The sequence below is a fragment of the Rhyacophila brunnea genome, unplaced genomic scaffold (genome assembly GCF_057557595.1).
Source record: "Rhyacophila brunnea isolate RB1 unplaced genomic scaffold, BYU_Rbru_1.0 scaffold_2, whole genome shotgun sequence".
In the NCBI taxonomy this organism is placed as follows: domain Eukaryota; kingdom Metazoa; phylum Arthropoda; class Insecta; order Trichoptera; family Rhyacophilidae; genus Rhyacophila; species Rhyacophila brunnea.
In genome coordinates this window covers 16,943,885-16,962,694 of record NW_028232859.1, presented here as the reverse complement: position 1 = coordinate 16,962,694, position 18,810 = coordinate 16,943,885, and the positions used below count along the sequence as shown (strand labels likewise).

The 18,810-nt window shown below is 29.8% G+C and overlaps 1 protein-coding gene across 1 annotated transcript in view; it reads left to right on the top strand.

The window, feature by feature from the left end:
- Positions 1-1,971: 1,971 nt before the first annotated feature.
- The window catches only part of HisT (Histamine transporter), a 154,671-nt gene continuing 137,832 nt past the window's right edge, over positions 1,972-18,810 (top strand). Inside the window, exon 1 of the mRNA XM_085946346.1 lies at positions 1,972-2,265. The gene's annotated coding sequence lies outside the window, so the exon portion shown is untranslated. The remainder of the gene's footprint in view (positions 2,266-18,810) is intronic.

Here is an 18,810-nt window from a genome sequence, read left to right as displayed (position 1 = left end):
TAAACATTTGATGACTGCATAAAGTATTTTTGTTACATAAAATAGTATTCTTTTAAACCTCTCGCTCTAATGTTTTAGAATATAGTAATATTTCGGTACATAACTGTTCAGTGGTGTTAAGATTTTTTACATTTATTAATTTTTAAACGCATTTATAAAACCATTAGTATAATTTATTACGAGATAATTTTTGTAAAATATTCACGATAAAAAATTATATTGATAATCTCTGTGATCCCAAATTTGACAAGAATTAGGCATTTTATTATTCAAAAAATCGGCAAGATTAACACATTTAAAGATGATTCTAAAGATACTTATTATAAGCTATGTCTTTGACCATTCAAGTGTGATAAAGATCTTATGAATAACGATTGCTTTATAATAATTATTGACCTAAGAATAAGGTAGTGTTTTTTTGAAATACGCCATTTCTTTTGTCATTCCCCAGTGGTTAAGCTACAACATACGGCCGTAGCCATAAATTGACAAACTATAATTAAAGTAGGAAGTAAAATGATATTGACGCGCGTGTTTGAACATGTACCGTTTAAAAAAAAAATAAAAAAAAAAATCGGTTAGGTACTTGTTCAAACACGCGCATTAACATAATTTTACTCCCTACTTTAATTATAGTTTGTCAATTTATGGCTACGGCCGTATGTTGTAGCTTAACCACTGGGGAATGCCAAAAAAAATGGCGTATTTCAAAAAAACACTACCTTATTCTTAGGTCAATAATTATTATAAAGCAATCATTATTCATAAGATGTGTATCACACTTGAATGGTCAAAGACATAGCTTATAATAAGTATCTTTAGAATCATCTTCGAATGTGTAAATCTTGCCGATTTTTTGAATAATAAAATGCTTAATTCTTGTCAAATTTGGGATCACAGAGATTATCAATATAATTTTTTATCGTGAATATTTTACAAAAATTATCTCGTAATAAATTATACTAATGGTTTTATAAATGCGTTTAAAAATTAATAAATGTAAAAAATCTTAACACCACTGCACAGTTATGTACCGAAATATGACTATATTCCAAAACATTAGAGCGAGAAGTTTAAAAGAATACTATTTTATGTAACAAAAATACTTTATGCAGTCATCAAATGTTTAAAATAACTATAAAGGATAATAAGGCTTCACAATTATTTAAATAGATTATCTACAACGTTTAAGGAGTGTCCAGGATCATGGTTTTAAAATACAATATAAACTCAATTTTGACCTTCGACGAGCATGTCCCTCCTTACCAATAAATTAAGTCGTCTCAAAAATTTATTAATCCATGATTGATAGAAACATACACGGATTTATCTTTAATATAAACGAGAAATTAGGTGAAAATTTTATCATTTATATAATATTTTTTTAAATTATATAAACTTTGGAAACAATACTACAACCTACAACCAACATAAACTAAATGTCTTTTTTATTCTACCGTTATTTACTTCACGGCTTTCTCATACTAGTTATTTTTTTTCAATACAGAAATAACTTACAATGAAAAACTAAATTTATCAAATAAAATAAATTAAACACAATCCACGTAGGTACTTATCCTACATTAATTTTTGTTTTTTTTTATTAAAATTAGTCATTATAATCTTTTTTCAACAATGAATGAAGAAAGTAAACAATATTAAAATTTAATTGAAACAAAAGCTCAAAGAAAATAATATGGAAATTATCTCGAATTTGTTATTGTTATTATGTTATTTATATTAATTATGATTATTTTCGTAGAATTGTGTCTAAAATAACATAAAATATTTTGGTGTTCTTGTATCCGGATCAAAAAATGTCATTTCAAAATAATCCTGAAATCCCCGCAAAAATACGGACGCCGAAGACAGACGCTGTCGGTGTTTACGTCTTTGGCGGTCATGCGCAGAAGAGCCTCAAATCCGACGCACTACTACCGCCACCCGCTGAAACGGGAATCTAGAGCAGACGTCAAAATTTGCGAGACGTCAAACCAAACCAACGTGGCGGACACCAGTTCGCGATTCAACACCACTTTAAATGCCGATTCCGTTTAAATTATGAATGAATGAGAGAACAAAACAATTAAAACTCGCCATAGAACATACTTAAAGATATTTTGAATACATTTTTGTGAAATTACGACGCCTATTTTGAATAATAAACATGTCAATATTGTCGTAAGTTTCTGCGAGTGATTTCTACACTACGTTTCATTCAGAAGTTTTCCAGGAATCGTATTTCATCCACGTGTACCAACCCCGGTGAGTCTATTCTCTTATTGTCTATTTATTATACAATCGTATTACTTTCAGTAGATTATTACGTTATCAATATTATTTGTATTGTGCTACAGAAGCAGTAATTTTCTGTAAGTAAAAAGTGGACATTTGAATAAAATTTGTATTTATATGAACATATTGTAATTTATACAAGCAAGGCTGTTTGTACGGCGCGAATAAAACAATATTATCCATAAAAAATGTAGATTATAGAATTATTGACCTTTTTATAGATAGATATAAATAAACATTATATTATCAACATTGTATAAGTATTAAGTATTAAAAATTGTTATTAACTAGATTATTTGTAATGCATAATATTAATTATTATAAACTATATTTATATATTCAATAATAGAATTATGTTTCTCAAAAGTAACATACCTACGTTTAGTTTTTACGAATACGATAAACTATTTCTTTGTATTCTATTAAGTCACAAAATTTGAGAATACACCTCAGATATATACCTAACTACTAGAAAAGAAAATTACTAAAATAAGACGCCCATCAAGACTCAAACCCGCGTTCACTGAATTCGCGCCAATGTGCACCACCAACTAATCTACGTGCATCTAATTGTGACGAAAGTAACTAGTAGTTTTTACATTTTTAAGCGCTTTCCAAACTGCGTTATTTTTGACATAATGCTTTTCTATTTTAAATCAAATTATCAATTACCTTAATTACCAAACGGTGTCAGGATCTCTCCAAATTTCAGTTATAATGTATTTGCACTTGTTAATATTTTTTTTATAAGTATTTCAAAGAATAATTCACAAGATTTGAGATTGTAACATTGTTTATTTAATATACATACTTTGAAAATACCTCGGGATATACTTTATGTTTGTCTGAGGTGCTTTTAAGTATGTATTTACGAATACGATTTAACAACTTTCATAATATTTTATAAATTTCTGAATGGAAAAATTTCACATCAATTTTGGCCAGTAATGCGGTATAAAAAGTAAAAATGCCTTTAAGTATATTTTCACGGCTGTGTGTAATTGACTCGTTCGCCCTTCCTTTCCATCTGGTACTAAAATTAGTTACTTACACTTCTCTTTTCTCATAACCTTCCTTCGAACCCCTGAAATTGCACGTGCTCTTGATTGCTCGTATAAACTCAAATTAATTGTGCACCAATGCTCAAGGGTTTTCGAATATTTTTTCCCGGTGGGTTTTCTCCGTTTATTAAAATAGTGACTTCATTAATTTTATTTTTTATATCCTTTCACAAGAAAAAAATCTAAAAAAGTTTTAAATATTATAATTATTACATTGAAGTTAATGGACCAAACTACATCCGCCACGCAGTATACTCGATCACGAGAGCACACGTTTGGATGTTAAGCATCAGTATTTTTATTACTCGCAATTTCTTAAGATCAGATACCCAAGACTAAGTTCGTGAATTTACATTACTTCAAATAAAGAGTGTCTATGGAAGAGAAGACCACATATAAGCAAAATTAAAATTTGTGGTAAATAACAAAAGTTATCATCATTCTCGGTCGTCCAGGCTCTCTTTTACCCTCTATACTTTCGTATATTTGAACTGCGATCGCCCCCATAAAGTAAAATTATTACATCTTATAATCATATAAAAATCTAATCGCTCAGATTAAATAATACAATTTGCACTGTTTAGATTATATGCGCATACCTGAAATGTTTACTAACCTAAATAATCGAGATTTTTCTGTGTTATTTTCTCGAAAAAAAGCATTCATTAAAAATTGAAATAAGGTATAAATAAATGTATGCGTAATTCAATTCAATCGTTAATGCATTATTATGATTATGATAAAGCTATTTTTTATGGTGGAATAATCCGACAGATTGTTATAGCCCCGCAATCTGAGCTTATCTTTATAATAGGGCCCGTTTCAGACGGGATACCGGTGTCGCACTCGATATAATATACGAGGCCTTTGTATTTGAATAAAGGGGCCTTTGAATTATTTTTGTAAACGCCCCAGAGTTAATGAGTCAACGCATGTCCGGTACACTTTTCCATCGTCCGGTACATTCTCAAGCCGCCGATACACTTGTTTTTATTACCGCAGCAAGTTTTATGTTCTAATTTAGAACGCGAAATTATGCGTTGACTCATGCGCGACACCAGTATCCCGTCTGAAACGGGCTTTATTCTTATCAAATGTTAATAAGCATTATAATAAATGTCTCGCAATGCGTTTGATAATGTATTGATTTATCTCTTATTGTTTCAAACTTCCTTCCAACGGATATTTTGTCTGAGAATGTCAATGTTTGTTTTATAATATACTTAATCAAAATGGCTTTACAATTCTTTATTCAATTTAAATTCAACCTTAGGGAAAGCCGCATCGACTGCATTCACTGTATCAAATTAATAATGTCATTGGTATCAAACTATACTGTAACAAGTTGTCTAAAATGTAATTTGCTTTATATATTACATGAATCAACTTCAAATAAAATCAGTTTAAATATAAAAGGTATTTATATGAAAATGATCCTGCCGTTCCATAACAAGATGAGATTTTTAATTTTTTTTTTATTATTCTCTATGAATCTTGATAAAAAAAAACATTAATTCAGACCCCATTCTTATTAAGCATTGAAACTAGGTTAGGTACCTACTCGTAGTATATTAAAACTTTATTAAAAGATGCTGATTGAAAGAAAAATATAAAATATGTTGATGATAAATTTTAATCTTACGGAAATTCGCAAAAAGTGCTGGCACGTGTGTAAATACGAGTACTACAATAGTCTCTCATGATCCTGAGGCAAAAATTTTCTATAGGTAACATTGACTTGTCGATAGCTTTTGTAATACGTATAAATTTATTACAAAATGTAAGAAAGGTTTATATATATTATATGAAATTAGTAAGTAAGTTAGTAAATATATGAAAAAATATTGTACTAAGTAGTTATTAACCTATGTATTTAAAATACTATGCACGCATGTCCAACACGTAGAAACAGCATGTACGTTCAGTTCTAATATAATATGATTTCATAAAAATTTTGAAAGGGAGATAAACACATTGACTGCTGAATAGATAATTATTTTTTAATTATCACATTTAAATAGCATGCTAATTATATTGAATGGCCACCTGGTAGTTACGCGTTAGGTGCGTCTTTAGAGTCCAATGACTTAACCATTTTTACCACCCTATTTTTACTTCCTTAACCAGCTTACGTGAAAGTCGTTTTAAATTTAATCGTGAGAAAACCCGAATGACATCGTCGTATCACGTAATTCGTATTGTATTACTGAAGGCTTACCGCAGGAGTTAGAGAAAGTGTGAATCCCGCGCTTTAAATCGAGGTGAAGTTTCCTCTTACCGTCGCGTAGTAGGCTCTTTGCACAGTAGGTGAATAGTTAGACAATGAATTCCAAAAGAAAACTAAAGATAATCATTTGCGCAGTAAATGATAAATTGAGTATTTTCTTGTGAATGTGAAAGATTTGTTACAAAGTATTGTTCAATTTATTGTCCTCAGCCAAATATAATACGTATGTTTAAGATGAAGAATTACAATAAGAGAGTGTAGTAGATAACTGTCAGTTTTAATATAAGCCCTCGTGAAGTTGGGCATGCCTGTATTAATTGAATTGTATTTTAATGAATAATATAATAAATTAATTAAGATGATTTCTACATATTGTACGAATTTAATATTTCAAATTACACAACCATAAAAATACAAATTAGATCTTCCATTATGGTATATTTTAAATTTAATGTTTTTTTATATCTTTAATTAATTTATATTTATTTGCTAAACTGGGAGACGAATAAATAATTTAAGTAATAGCACAAAAGTTTAGAGAAAGGTGAATCATTGTTTTCTTTTAAATGCTTCATATTATACTATCACAGTGTTTTCTGCTAAAACTATTTAAATCTTAATTTTTTTTTCATCGGCCGATAATAAGAAGGAAAACTTGACTTGAGCCATTTTTATATTTATCATAATACAATTAATTAATACTATTACTCGCGTTTCATTTACTTTCCAACATTATCTATATTACAGCAATTTTATTAAGGTTGAAATACTGCATCACTTTCATTGAATTTCAGAGAACAATTAAATGTAATCGTGCTGCTCTCCCTTGTATCAAACTTCAAAGAAAATGTTTGCACAATTCCTCATTAATTACAGCACTGTCTAAAGACAAAGTCGATAAAAAGCACTCTAGACAGTTCATGTTGCGGTGGTAGGTACAAAGAGACAACTAAAACTATGACAGTTTAATTTAAAATGTTGACAGTGGTAAGGAATACTTCTACTTTGTAATTAAGATTTCGAGACGCCTCTACCCTATGATATCTTTGAAGTTTATAATGACTTGCTAACTTTTCTTATAAGAACAACGTTTCCAAATTAACTTAAATATTAGCTGGTATGATCTTATAATTTTATTTTACTTGGGTATATAAGCACCAAATAGTAAAGGCACGTCTTCACTGACTGTAGTAACCTCGCCGTTAATTCTTTCGCCTATTTTCTTTCCATTACGAAAGTTATTTTTATTACTGTATTCAATTATATTATATTTATTGTATCTGTGTGGAAGAAAAAAATGAGTGCCATTAATATAAATATAGCATGTCAAATAATTCGTTAAAGCATCAATCCGAAGTGAAAGATCTGGTCATATTGGTTGATTCAACATTATTTTTTATTATTTCTCAAAACAAAACATCTCAAACATAACATCCACGTGCAAGTAAGCTTCACCATGATCATACACTGTATGTTTCGATCGTTTGTAGTATTATTGAATACGAGTCCATTAGCTAGAGTCCTTATAAAAGAAGCTTTCTTTAGAGCGGATCCAGCAAATGTGAATTTGAATATGTGATTATTTTTCTTTCTATAATTCCTCAAACGAGTATTTTCCGACTAACTTACTTCAAGTCGTGCTTGCTTTTTACTCCCTTGAAACTCGTATGTCACTTTTGCTTTTTGCGATCCTGTAATTCTATATTTTTTAGTTGTATGCATTAATAGCTTGCGTGATCATGCATGACATTTTCTTGATCAGAATCGTGTCCTCGTGTTCGGCTTTTCAGGCACCAATAGCAAAGCTTGCGCTCCCTTGAGACGTATAGATATTAGATGTGCGTTGTGTATTTTCTTTTTAAAATTATATTTCATAGTTTACTTTGATTATTCAGTGCTTTATATTTTATTATATTATATAAGTTTTATGAAAGTGTCATCTAGTGAACGCCTTGAATCAATAATTTGTTATGTATACATTATTTTTTTAAATAAATATTCTAGGTAGATATGTAATTTTAGACTATTTAAAAATTGAAGCAGAAATGTGCGCAAGTTTTTTTTTTGCGCAGGTTCAATTAAAATTAAAATTCCATGACTTATAAAACAAGATGGAGCCCAAAATATAAAAAAAAAATCATAACCAGATTTAATTTATTTTAGTTGAATCATGTATTTTATGTTACTAAATAATAATTCGAAGTTAGAATTGATATTTTGCAATTGGAAACCCATAAAATTCTCATATGGGAAAGGGTCATTTTTTTATTTTTATAACTTTCGTCCGATTTTTAACTTAGACACGTATTTTATATTTATGAGTATAATATTAATCCGTAGTTAAACTATATATTTTGCAATTCGATCCTCATTAAATGCCAAGATGTCGGCCAATTACCTACTCTAATATTTCTGAATGAACCAATCAGAACAATCAATATTTAATAATTTACTGGAGTAGTTAGTTTATAAAGGTCCACGACGTCATCTGTGTGAAATACGGAATAAATAAATAAATAAATACGCACACCCTACCACGTATTGTTGCAAATGCGTTATTTTCGGGAGGTTTCAGTCGATAAGTCTACTGAAAGTCGACTAAATTATTACCATAATGTGAGTGCGAGTTTCTAGTTATGAGTTTTTAGTTATAACACTGTACAAACAGACAATTTTATTATTGATAGAGATTGTTTTCGCATATCCTTGGACAGGTTTTCCATCCAGTAAGTAAGTACATATATATTATCACAAAAGGAATTTAAAATAGTTTTTATTTTATTTATGGCTGATCAATTAATTATAAATGTATAATTTATTTATTTCGTGATTTAGATTTTACATTATGCTGTTAGATCAGTTTATTCGTTATCCATTAATTATAGCTGAAGGGAGGTCACGTCTCTATCTCTTATGAATACTCAAGGGATTACCGATGCATGTTCGCTGATTCCTAGGGAGGGATAAAATAATAATATTATTTACGCAATTTCACCCAAAAATAAATAATAATTTATTAAAAATACTATTTATACGAAAATGGATCTCATCAATCTCATTAATGAGAGTTAAAATATACATAATAAATATCGTCATAAATGATTGCTGAAGCCAATGCTTATCATTATCCGAAATGTTATTTTTAGAATATGTACTATTCTAAGTAGAGCGCATACTTCTTGGATTCAATAGCGGCAACCAAATTGGTAAATACCGCTAAAATGGGACTGAAGGTTATTAATATCTCCTGAGTTAAACAGTGAAAATAGTAACAAAAAAAATATTTTAAGTTAATTAACAAACTGATAATACGATATTGTCACACCAGGCTTGGTTAATGTGACTGTGAGTGGCATAGTATTTCTGTTTCTTGTTTTGTTGACAAACTGCCGCCATATGAATATATATATATATATTTAAATACCCTGTGTTATTCGGGAAAAACTATGTAAGATAAAGTTATAACCAAACCAGAAAACTCTTTTTAAAAAATAAGCAACTCTTAAATATTTAATGTTCCTGTTCGATGAAATTGAATATAAATACAAGCAAATTAAATACATCCATAAACCATGATAAATTAATTAAAATATGCAGCATTTTCTTTATAAATTTTTAACAGTTTAAAATTTTAGTAATAAATTACGTAGCTATGTTCATTTGTTCAAAATATAGAATGAAAAGTGTTACAAAAAAGATTTACAAACTCATTTTCAATAACAACAGTCAACTTCTCGAACACAGAAGGAATATAACCGTTGTAACTCAACACTTAGATTAAACTATGTTATATTATTTGATGAAAACCGAATTTATTAAAATACAAATTTAAATTTAAATAAGACAGCAGGTAACCAAGTTTGACTTGAAAGTTTATTTAAATTTGGAATCTTTTTGGAAAAGTTTTACCAACGCCATCTGGTCGCGCCTTCTTCAAATATTGCGGAATACTTAGAATACCTTCAGTGAACTCTAAACGTTTATTTTGTAATATGTTATACAAAAGACTAGTTAACCATAACCTGTAACCAATTTATGAAAACTTTTATATTGAATTCGTCTGATGACAATAGCATTTAAGTGAAACGACTTGGCCCGACGCCACACTTCTTATTTTTTGCGCAATACTTTTCTTAACTATCACATAAAAGAGAACAACATTTTCATACATAATACAATAAATATTTTTTCGTAAAAACTATTTTTTTACCCTATTTATGTTTGTCATACTGGAGTCTCAAGGTTTTTTAATTGTTATCTATCAACAAAATTGGTTTCTCTGCAATACCTATGTACTGTTATATTTTAATCAATTAGCTGAAGTTTTTGCTATCAGTAATTATAATCTATGTACGAATACATCATAATATATTTGGCATCGTAGTAGGAGATAAAATAGATCTGGGGGGTCTGTTGATTAATTATCAGATTCAAAGATTGCTTAACTACATGGAATATTGCGTCGGTTCATATTAATAATAATATTTCAATGAGATGATTTTCATTCAAATGAAATTAAAATAGATGTAGATATTTCAACTTATATGAAAATGTCGTAGACATACAGACACCAGTGATTTATATCTAAGAGATCTAAAGATAATTTTATTATTATTTCGCTTAAAAGCCTATTGAAATTTTTTTAAATAATAAAAGTTACTGAAAAAAATGATTTCATATTAAAAAAATATATATTCAGTAAACACGTGCTTTATAAAAATATGCGTCCAGAGTGTTTCGCTGAATTTTAAATGTTCACAAAAGCGTGGCCTTATTAAAAATGCTAAATTGTGTGCATAATATTATTTTTATTTTATTTTGACCATGTTCAATTCTAAGAAGATCCTATAGGGCAGCGATTTCCAAACTGGGAGGCGCGGAGTGTTGCAAAGGGAGGCGCGAAAACAGTTTGCAGTTTGCAAATGCATATTTTATAAAACGGCAGCTAGTTTAAACTTCATAAAAATACAGTCATATAAAAGGTTGTTTGAAAACCTGTCTGAAAATATGGAGATTAATTTTATAATACCTCACTTATAAGCGCGCTGGCTATCTCGTGAAAAAATGAAATAAAAATAAAAATAAAAAATGAAATAATGTTGAAATTTGAGGGAAATTTGCTTAGGAACGATAATTTTGTTGTTAAACTTGTCTATTTGGTTGAAATTTAAAAAAATTAGTGAATAAATCAATGCAAGGACCATTAATGCATTGACTGATTTAAAAAGACAAAGTGAAGGCATTTATAAAAAATTGGAGCATTGGAAATCAAAATTACAAAAAAATAAGTTCGCCATGTTTCCACTTTCAAATGATTTCTGCGCCAGATATTATATTGAAGCAAACAAAAATCTATTTACAGAGTTCTTGGTTAGTTTGATAATGCACTTTTCACATTATTAATAGTAAAAAAAGGCGCTACTTTGTTTCGGGACTGTTAAATATTTTAAATGTGTGGTTGTTTTCATCAATAAATAATTCGGGTTTATCAAAATGTACTTGAATCTTTATAATAGATGCCGCGAACATATAACGAATATTATTTATGTTGTTTTTTATTTACAATTGTGTTCAAAAAAGAAAATGACAACCATTTTTCTCGGAACCGTGATGTCCGTAACAATCTAATAGGCGGCGTATTTCAACAAAACTGGGGCCAGTGAAACTGTCGTATGTAAATGGGCATGATAGTAAAGCTTGCGTCACTGAAGCTATTTTCTTCTATGTGTAGTAAGTAAAAGCTCTGCGTCAGTCGCTATAGAAACGGACCGGAAGTTGCGCGCGCTCGGGGAGAAAGGAAGCCACATGCTGTTCTGCCAAAGTGCTTAACCCTTTCCTTCTTACATACATTAGAATGATTTTTTTCTCTTTATTTTATTATTTCATTCTTTTATACGATATTACTGTTTTCATGGATATAATATATAATTTTTCATATTGTATACCTACCTAGATTATAAATAATTTTAAAACGGTGTCAAACCGTACATTAAAAATTCCGAAAAATAGTAATTTGTAAGGTAACATTGTTTAAAATGTCATCTTAAGTGATTTAAAAGTTCATATTATTTTAATAATCTGTATGTAAAGTTTCATATATTGTTGTGAATGCCCTTTTGGCTTAGCTACTCGTATTTCGATATGTACATAATGTGTAAGTGCTTCAAAATTATCTCTCGGAAAAATTCATAATAATCCATGACCACATGGTATTTGAATTTATTTCCATTGCTGTCTACTCGAATGCTTTACCATTTAAGCTACATACTCAATCCATGTAGAAATTTTTATTTCATTAACTTCCCGACTAGCTAGACATTTGAAACTTTTAGAATATATCAGAACACGATTACAATCCATTCTTTTAATACTTTTAGCCATCTTTAAGCAGAATTGAATTCATTTTCAGTTAATTCTGTTTTGTATGGAAAGTTATTTCGGAAAAAATTCGTAAAAAGTAAAACACTATAATTGGTTGCTAAGGGGGTCTTAGCAAAGAAATTATTAATATATACGTGCATTACTATGGAAATCAATATGAAATGTCAAAATGATATTTCAGTATTCTATATTTATTCAGTATTTCTATCAAGTACAAAAAAAGTATTTATTAATACATAGAACTATCAAGTTTATATGATTCAACAGAAAATTTAAAAACGTGGTATATGAAAAGTTCTTTTTATCTTGTAATTATTTAAATCTATTTAGTCTTGCATAAATATAATTTCACTAATTATGTAGTATATATTTTTAGGTAGGTATTTTATGTTTATATGTCTACGTTAGTTTGAGTATCATATAACTATCGTATTGCTGAAAAAATTAATTCCCTGAAGGCTTGAAAATCTCGTCATTGTATCCTGTAACAAGAATGAGACAATCGTGATTGATTGATCACTATGTATAAGAGGCAGAATACGAAAAAGGATGTCTCTGAATTTACCATGTTCTTAAAAAAATCCTTAATACATAAGGCGTAAACTAAATATAACCTACAATGTATTATATAAGCTAGTGCAGATAAATCGCAACACGCTAATGATGCGGGGACGTAATTTAGATCCCACTGGCTAGATGAGAATGTCTAGTTGTTTTTTGAATAGTATAATAATATATAATATCGAGGTCAGGGCATCGGTGTTTAAAATATTATCAATTTACTACTACGTATTTTCACCCCAAAATAGGGGTGAGCGAATGGATAGCAAGTGATCATTAATGTATATTTTGATAATACCTCCAACATTCTGGTGATATATTATATTAAATAAATTATGTCTTGTCTACACTAAAAAATAGTAATTTATCATAATATGATTAATTTTAATGAAATTTTTAGATATTGCTCTTAGACAAATATTTCTTTTTTTACGATACATTTTTTTACCATACCATGTCCGATCCTAAAAATATCATATTCTACAGAGTGAAGGTTTGGATTAACAGTTTTTTATTTTTACGAGAAATGGATGTTAGCCACCTGCTTAACTTATTAGATCCATACTTCTAAACACACATTGAAAAACAGTATGTGTATTTTCCAGACCCAGTATTAAAACTTGACACCCACGACATTATAAGCCGACGCATTAGCCGGTCGGCCATCGTCGGCGTTCAATACATGAGTGATTGATAAATATTCTTTTATCAACGTTTTTATAATATTATATACCTATTATTAATTTATAAAACTACCTACATAGTTATTGGTAATATTTTATTAATTTGACAGATTAAGTAAATGAATTATTTCCAGACGAAGTGTATCTAACTATTCCTCATAAGTACCGACAACAATATATTAAATCGATTAACCACTGGAAATACTTCAAGTCTGAAATTAAAATGAAACATAATATTATGTAGTACTAATTCCATTACGTTAACGATAATCTATACCGGTTTCGTCCGCTTTTAAAGGACATTGTTAACTGGTGGACAATGCCGCCTTGAAGCGGATGCATCCGGTTCTGTTTATTATCTAACTAAGTGGAAAGTACTAAATATAATGTATTTCCACCAACAATTTACAGTCAACACCAAAAAAAGGAATAAAACTGGCCACTCATACGTCATGTGAATTAAAAAATCTTACCTTAATGATCAGTTGTTACATGGTTTCTAATAAAATATGAGGAGTTCGAAATATAACTGCATACATTTATTTTACTCTCAATTTTTTTTGCATTGACAGTGTGAATATTGTCGAAATCCTCAACAAATGAAAAAGAACCATAGCATAGAAAAGTAAAACTACTTTGATATAGTTACATTATAAGATGACGAAGGTAGATAATTTCCCAGGCTCATTATATCCAAGGAAAGATCAATGGTAAACATAGCAGAGAAAGACATCGCATTTTGTGACTTAGGCACTTCTGTAGTTACAACAAGTGTAACTCCACTAAACTACTTCAAGTTACCGATGATAGATTAAAAATTGCCCTATTGTTAGCTGACACAAGAGGAAGAATACAAATATTATATTGTTCGGCTTACTTTTTATCAAAAAAAAAAAATATTGAAAAATTTGTGCGCGTTTACCGCTCAGATATTTTATACTCAGTTTAGAAATTCAGACACTAAAAAACTTTTACTTAGCCATTAATATATGTAAACATGTATTTTTATGGTAATAAAATAGTCGGTAAAAACATTTCCCTTTTTGGTGAGAAATTTTTTGTTTGGTTTGAAATCCACATGACCGCATTGCCCTCTGAAACTTTGTTAGAATTTGGCTTGAAACTTGTGATTTACTGCAGTTTTAACAAGTTTTTCTTATTCCTTTTATTTTATACTTGGAAACAGAAACTGAAGTGAGGCACGTCCTTTTTGTGATAAGGGAATACCTAATTTTTTATAACATTTCAATTTACTATGTATTTACCTTACGCGATTTTCTTGTTTTGATGGCTGTCTTGAGCTACGCATGTATATTCTAAGAATGATTAAATGTAATCTACCAATACATAATAACCTTTCAAAATTCTTATAAATGGTAATATTTTTTAGTTATCTTTACTATTTGATATTCATAACTAATGTCATTTTTCCAAAACACGATCACAGTTACTTTTGAATTCAGCTAAAAATGCTCTCATGCCAAAAATGTTTTAAAATTGGGGTAATTTTAGGAATTTTGATGGTTTCAACAAAATAATATATTATGTAAGCAATAAAAAAACCATTTTTATGATTGATAAATAAAGACTTTAAAACCAATTGAATTTTAGTGTAAATTTAGACAACGAACAAAAGGAGAGTAATATTTTGAAAAGTCTTAGCAAAAGAAAATAGTTTTTTTAATAAAAAAAACATTACTATTTTTACATTTTCCTAACCATTTTAAAACTAGTGTACGCTATTAATATTATTACGTCTAGTAGGTACATTCATACATGTCTCCTACAACGCCAATATATCGTCGGTGTTTTGTAAAAAGGGCGAATCAACCATTTTGGCGAAATCGAGATTTTAATGAAAATACAATATGTACCCCACTAGCTTTGTTGTGTAAAAACAAGGAATTTTTATCTCTATAGGAAAGTACTTAAAAAGATAATCGACTAAAATTAAATTAATTAAAATTACGAGATAAAAAGCAAATGTGACATATTAGGCATTTTAAAATATTATAATACCTATTATAATGACAGTATTCTTTCTAAGCTTTATTATAAACTTGTTAGATATTTATAATTATCTACAGGTAAAAAACAAATAAACGTCAAAAGTTAAAAATCCTCCTCCTGTAAAGTAGCATTTTTGTTGATTCGCCCTTTATACAAAATACCGACGATATTATATAATCATATGGCGATAGTAAAAATGCATGTAGTTCAAAAAGAATTATCCATCAGAGAACAGTAACTTAATAATAAAATTACAACGCAATAATCTATTCTTATACATGTTTATCATATATATATATCACATGGTATTAACTCTTAATAATTAATTAACAAAAATAAACAAAAAAAATGTAATAGAAAGATTAAAATCACTTCAATCTTCTTCTTCTTCTTCTTCCACCCTGTCACGTCCCAACATTGGAGCATAGGGCAAGCACAAGTTGGCGTCACTTCCTTCGGTCTATCGTCAACTCTTGCGCCTCCCGCCATGTCAGACCTGCAGCACGTAGGTCACTCTTATAGCACCACTGCAGGGTGAGGGAGGACCGGCCACGGCGACGGAACCCTTGAGGCTGTGCCTGTCACTTCAATACCACGTATAAAGTTTGAGAAAAGCGGTAGAGAGAGCCAAACCTTGACTTGAGTTGTAGCAGTTGAAGAAAAAAAATTCAAAACATTATCGTTTGCAAGGACATGACAATGACATGTCTAACTTACTCTATCTTACCTTTTTTTTAAATCACGACAATTCGATGAAAATTGATTACTTTAAAACTACTTTTTCGTTTTTCTGTTCAATGTCAATTGGTCGTAAAAAAAAACGTATGAGTTTGCGAAAATTTCGCTTGATAGTAACAATAATATTATAACATTCGATATATTGCTGTACCAATTGTATTAACGAGAATTAATTAAATCACGTAGGGTACACTCGTATTTTTCGCAAACGGATCGGTAACGTACGTGCTCATCGGAAAAAAAAACTAAGCGACCGTGACCTGAATTGATCTTTTTAACATCCGTTTTTCGTGAAAAGCGCGAAAATCTCAATCAGGAAAATAGTTCCTTCGGGAATCGCTCAGCCATTTTCTTCCCACAATCGTTTATTTTAAATATTACGGTCAGTCTGCTTAACCGAGCTTTGAAATCAGCGAAGCGTTTTGTTTTACTCCCACTTCTAAAATACGATGTAACTTCGGAATAGTTTATTTTACATTCATTGATATTAAAAAAGTGATAGAAAATGTAATCCAATTTTAAGTTATTTTGGGTTTATTTTTATATTATGCTATAAAGATAACAATTAAATAACCAGAATAGGAAGATTGTGTAAATGTGTATATTATGTATGTATTATTATATAGGCTACATTTAGGGTATAGTTGGAATGTTATGGCATTAGTATATATTATCGTGCTATGTAGGTATCTACTTAAAGTCTAGGAGCGTAATACAGAACCATCCGGATTAACTTAGCAATAAACACCATCCAGAGTTACTACTCGTAATTTAGTTCGACTCTTTTTAAATGAATTCGCACTGCTATCTTCTATTATATATTATAGCATATTGTGACATATTATTATGTTTTAACACTGTAGGCGACGCAATCTAAGTTCCTGATATATATGCGTATACCTATATCCATATATATATATCCTAAATATATGCGCGTATCTTAAGAACTTACGCCCCTAAGTATAGTTCTGCATCGCGTTCTAAGTAAAAACATACTTTTTAGTATTACCTTTTTTTTAAATATTCAAGACATAATAGTATGAGATTGAAAATACTAGTCTCAGCATTGTATTTTATTACCTACCTATATAGCTCGGCTATTTATTTTCTTGATTTCATCAATTTATAGAAAATAGATCAGATTCCTTTTCTTCGTCTTATATCATATAATACACACTTCTTCTTCGTCGAGACCCCATTACTGAATATCATTATCGGGATATGTTTGCCATCTGATAGCTTTATTCGTAACTTAGCTCCATCCGTGCATAGTGGCATAGGTACTTGATTTACTCCATCCATCTAGAATGAACTTGTCTTATTCTCTCCACCCAAATACAACGAGTTTTGCAAGCTCTATGAAAAAATATTAAAAGTCGGCGAAGGCAAGCCGAAGAGACTATATAAATTGAATTTACCTAGAGAGACGATACATTTCTGGCAAATTCTCTTTTGTTCTTGAAATTTGTGGATTGGAACTCATTCATCTTTATTAACACATCAGATATACAAAGTGTGTGAGAACTTCCATCTTTATAATTACCTTCCACATCTTTTGCCATAGCATAAATTCAAAATCTTTTTACTTAGGGTTGCCAGATGGTATCCACATGACGTACATGACGTCGGCTTAACTAGAAAACTGCTTATCTACGTATTTGGTCGAAAAAAAGTTGAGAACGCCATTTTGTAGAGAATTTTATACGTCATCGAACTGCAAACTACGTATAATTAAAAAAAATATGGCATTTGCACAATCTTCGCTTTAGAAAAATGCGTAACTTCTAACATCATATTAGTGACAAGAAAAGTGCGTATCTGCTTTCATTCGCTCTAAGTTTGGCGAGCAGCGAGCAACGTTCCTGTTCAGACTAGTTCAATTGCTCAAATTTGGTGTTTTTAAACGAATCTTCACATTATTCGAGGTATGTTATGTCATTATAATATCATTAAATATTAAGTTTATATGAAAAAGTGCTGTTTACATGTTTAAAATGAACTTTAAATTCACTGTGGTAGATACCTACTTTTCTCATAAGAGTGTGTCAGTAGATACGCAGTTTGCGGGCGTTTGTAATACGATTAATATGATATTATTATTTTTGTTGATCCCATTTCTTGTACTAAAACTTAATTACTGACACTACAAAAGTATAGAAAATAATTTACAGTTTGATAATAAATATTATTATGGTTATTTACTTGTTTTATTAAAATTCACGGAAGGGGTTAGTGACACATTGAATTTTTATGTTACAGAAATCAACCATGTCGTCGTTAAGAGCCCATAAAATTATGAATGCCCTTAAAAATTACGTCGTCAATGATGATGGTAGTCTCACAAAGAAAATTGAGCCAGTGGAGACAAGGACTGTAAATACAATTATTGATTCAAACAATCTTGAATTAGGTGAAATTTGCATTTCGGTAGCACAGGTGGAAAATGGTTATGAAGAAAAGACAACTCATTGTTTGCGCAAGCGGATACTCAAAACTATATCCAAATGGAGTCAAATAACATTTTAGAGACAACTCATTGTTTGATTGAGCAAGTGGAGACTCAAAACTACATCCAAATGGATTCGAATAACAATTCGCTAGACGATGTGTTAGTCTTTGCAGAGCAGGTGGAAGGAATACATACAAAAAAGGAGGTACAGATTAATGCTAGTCTGTCAACTGAAGATAACACAGTTGATAAACGAAGATCTCAAACGGGTCAGATGGATAAAAACCAATGGGCAATCGCAAAAAAGAGAGAAAAGGGTGAATCTTACAAAGGAAAAAAGAAAATAAATGGAAAATGGAAGTATGGCATCGGCAAAGAGAAAAGAACACTGAAAGAAAGGTTTAA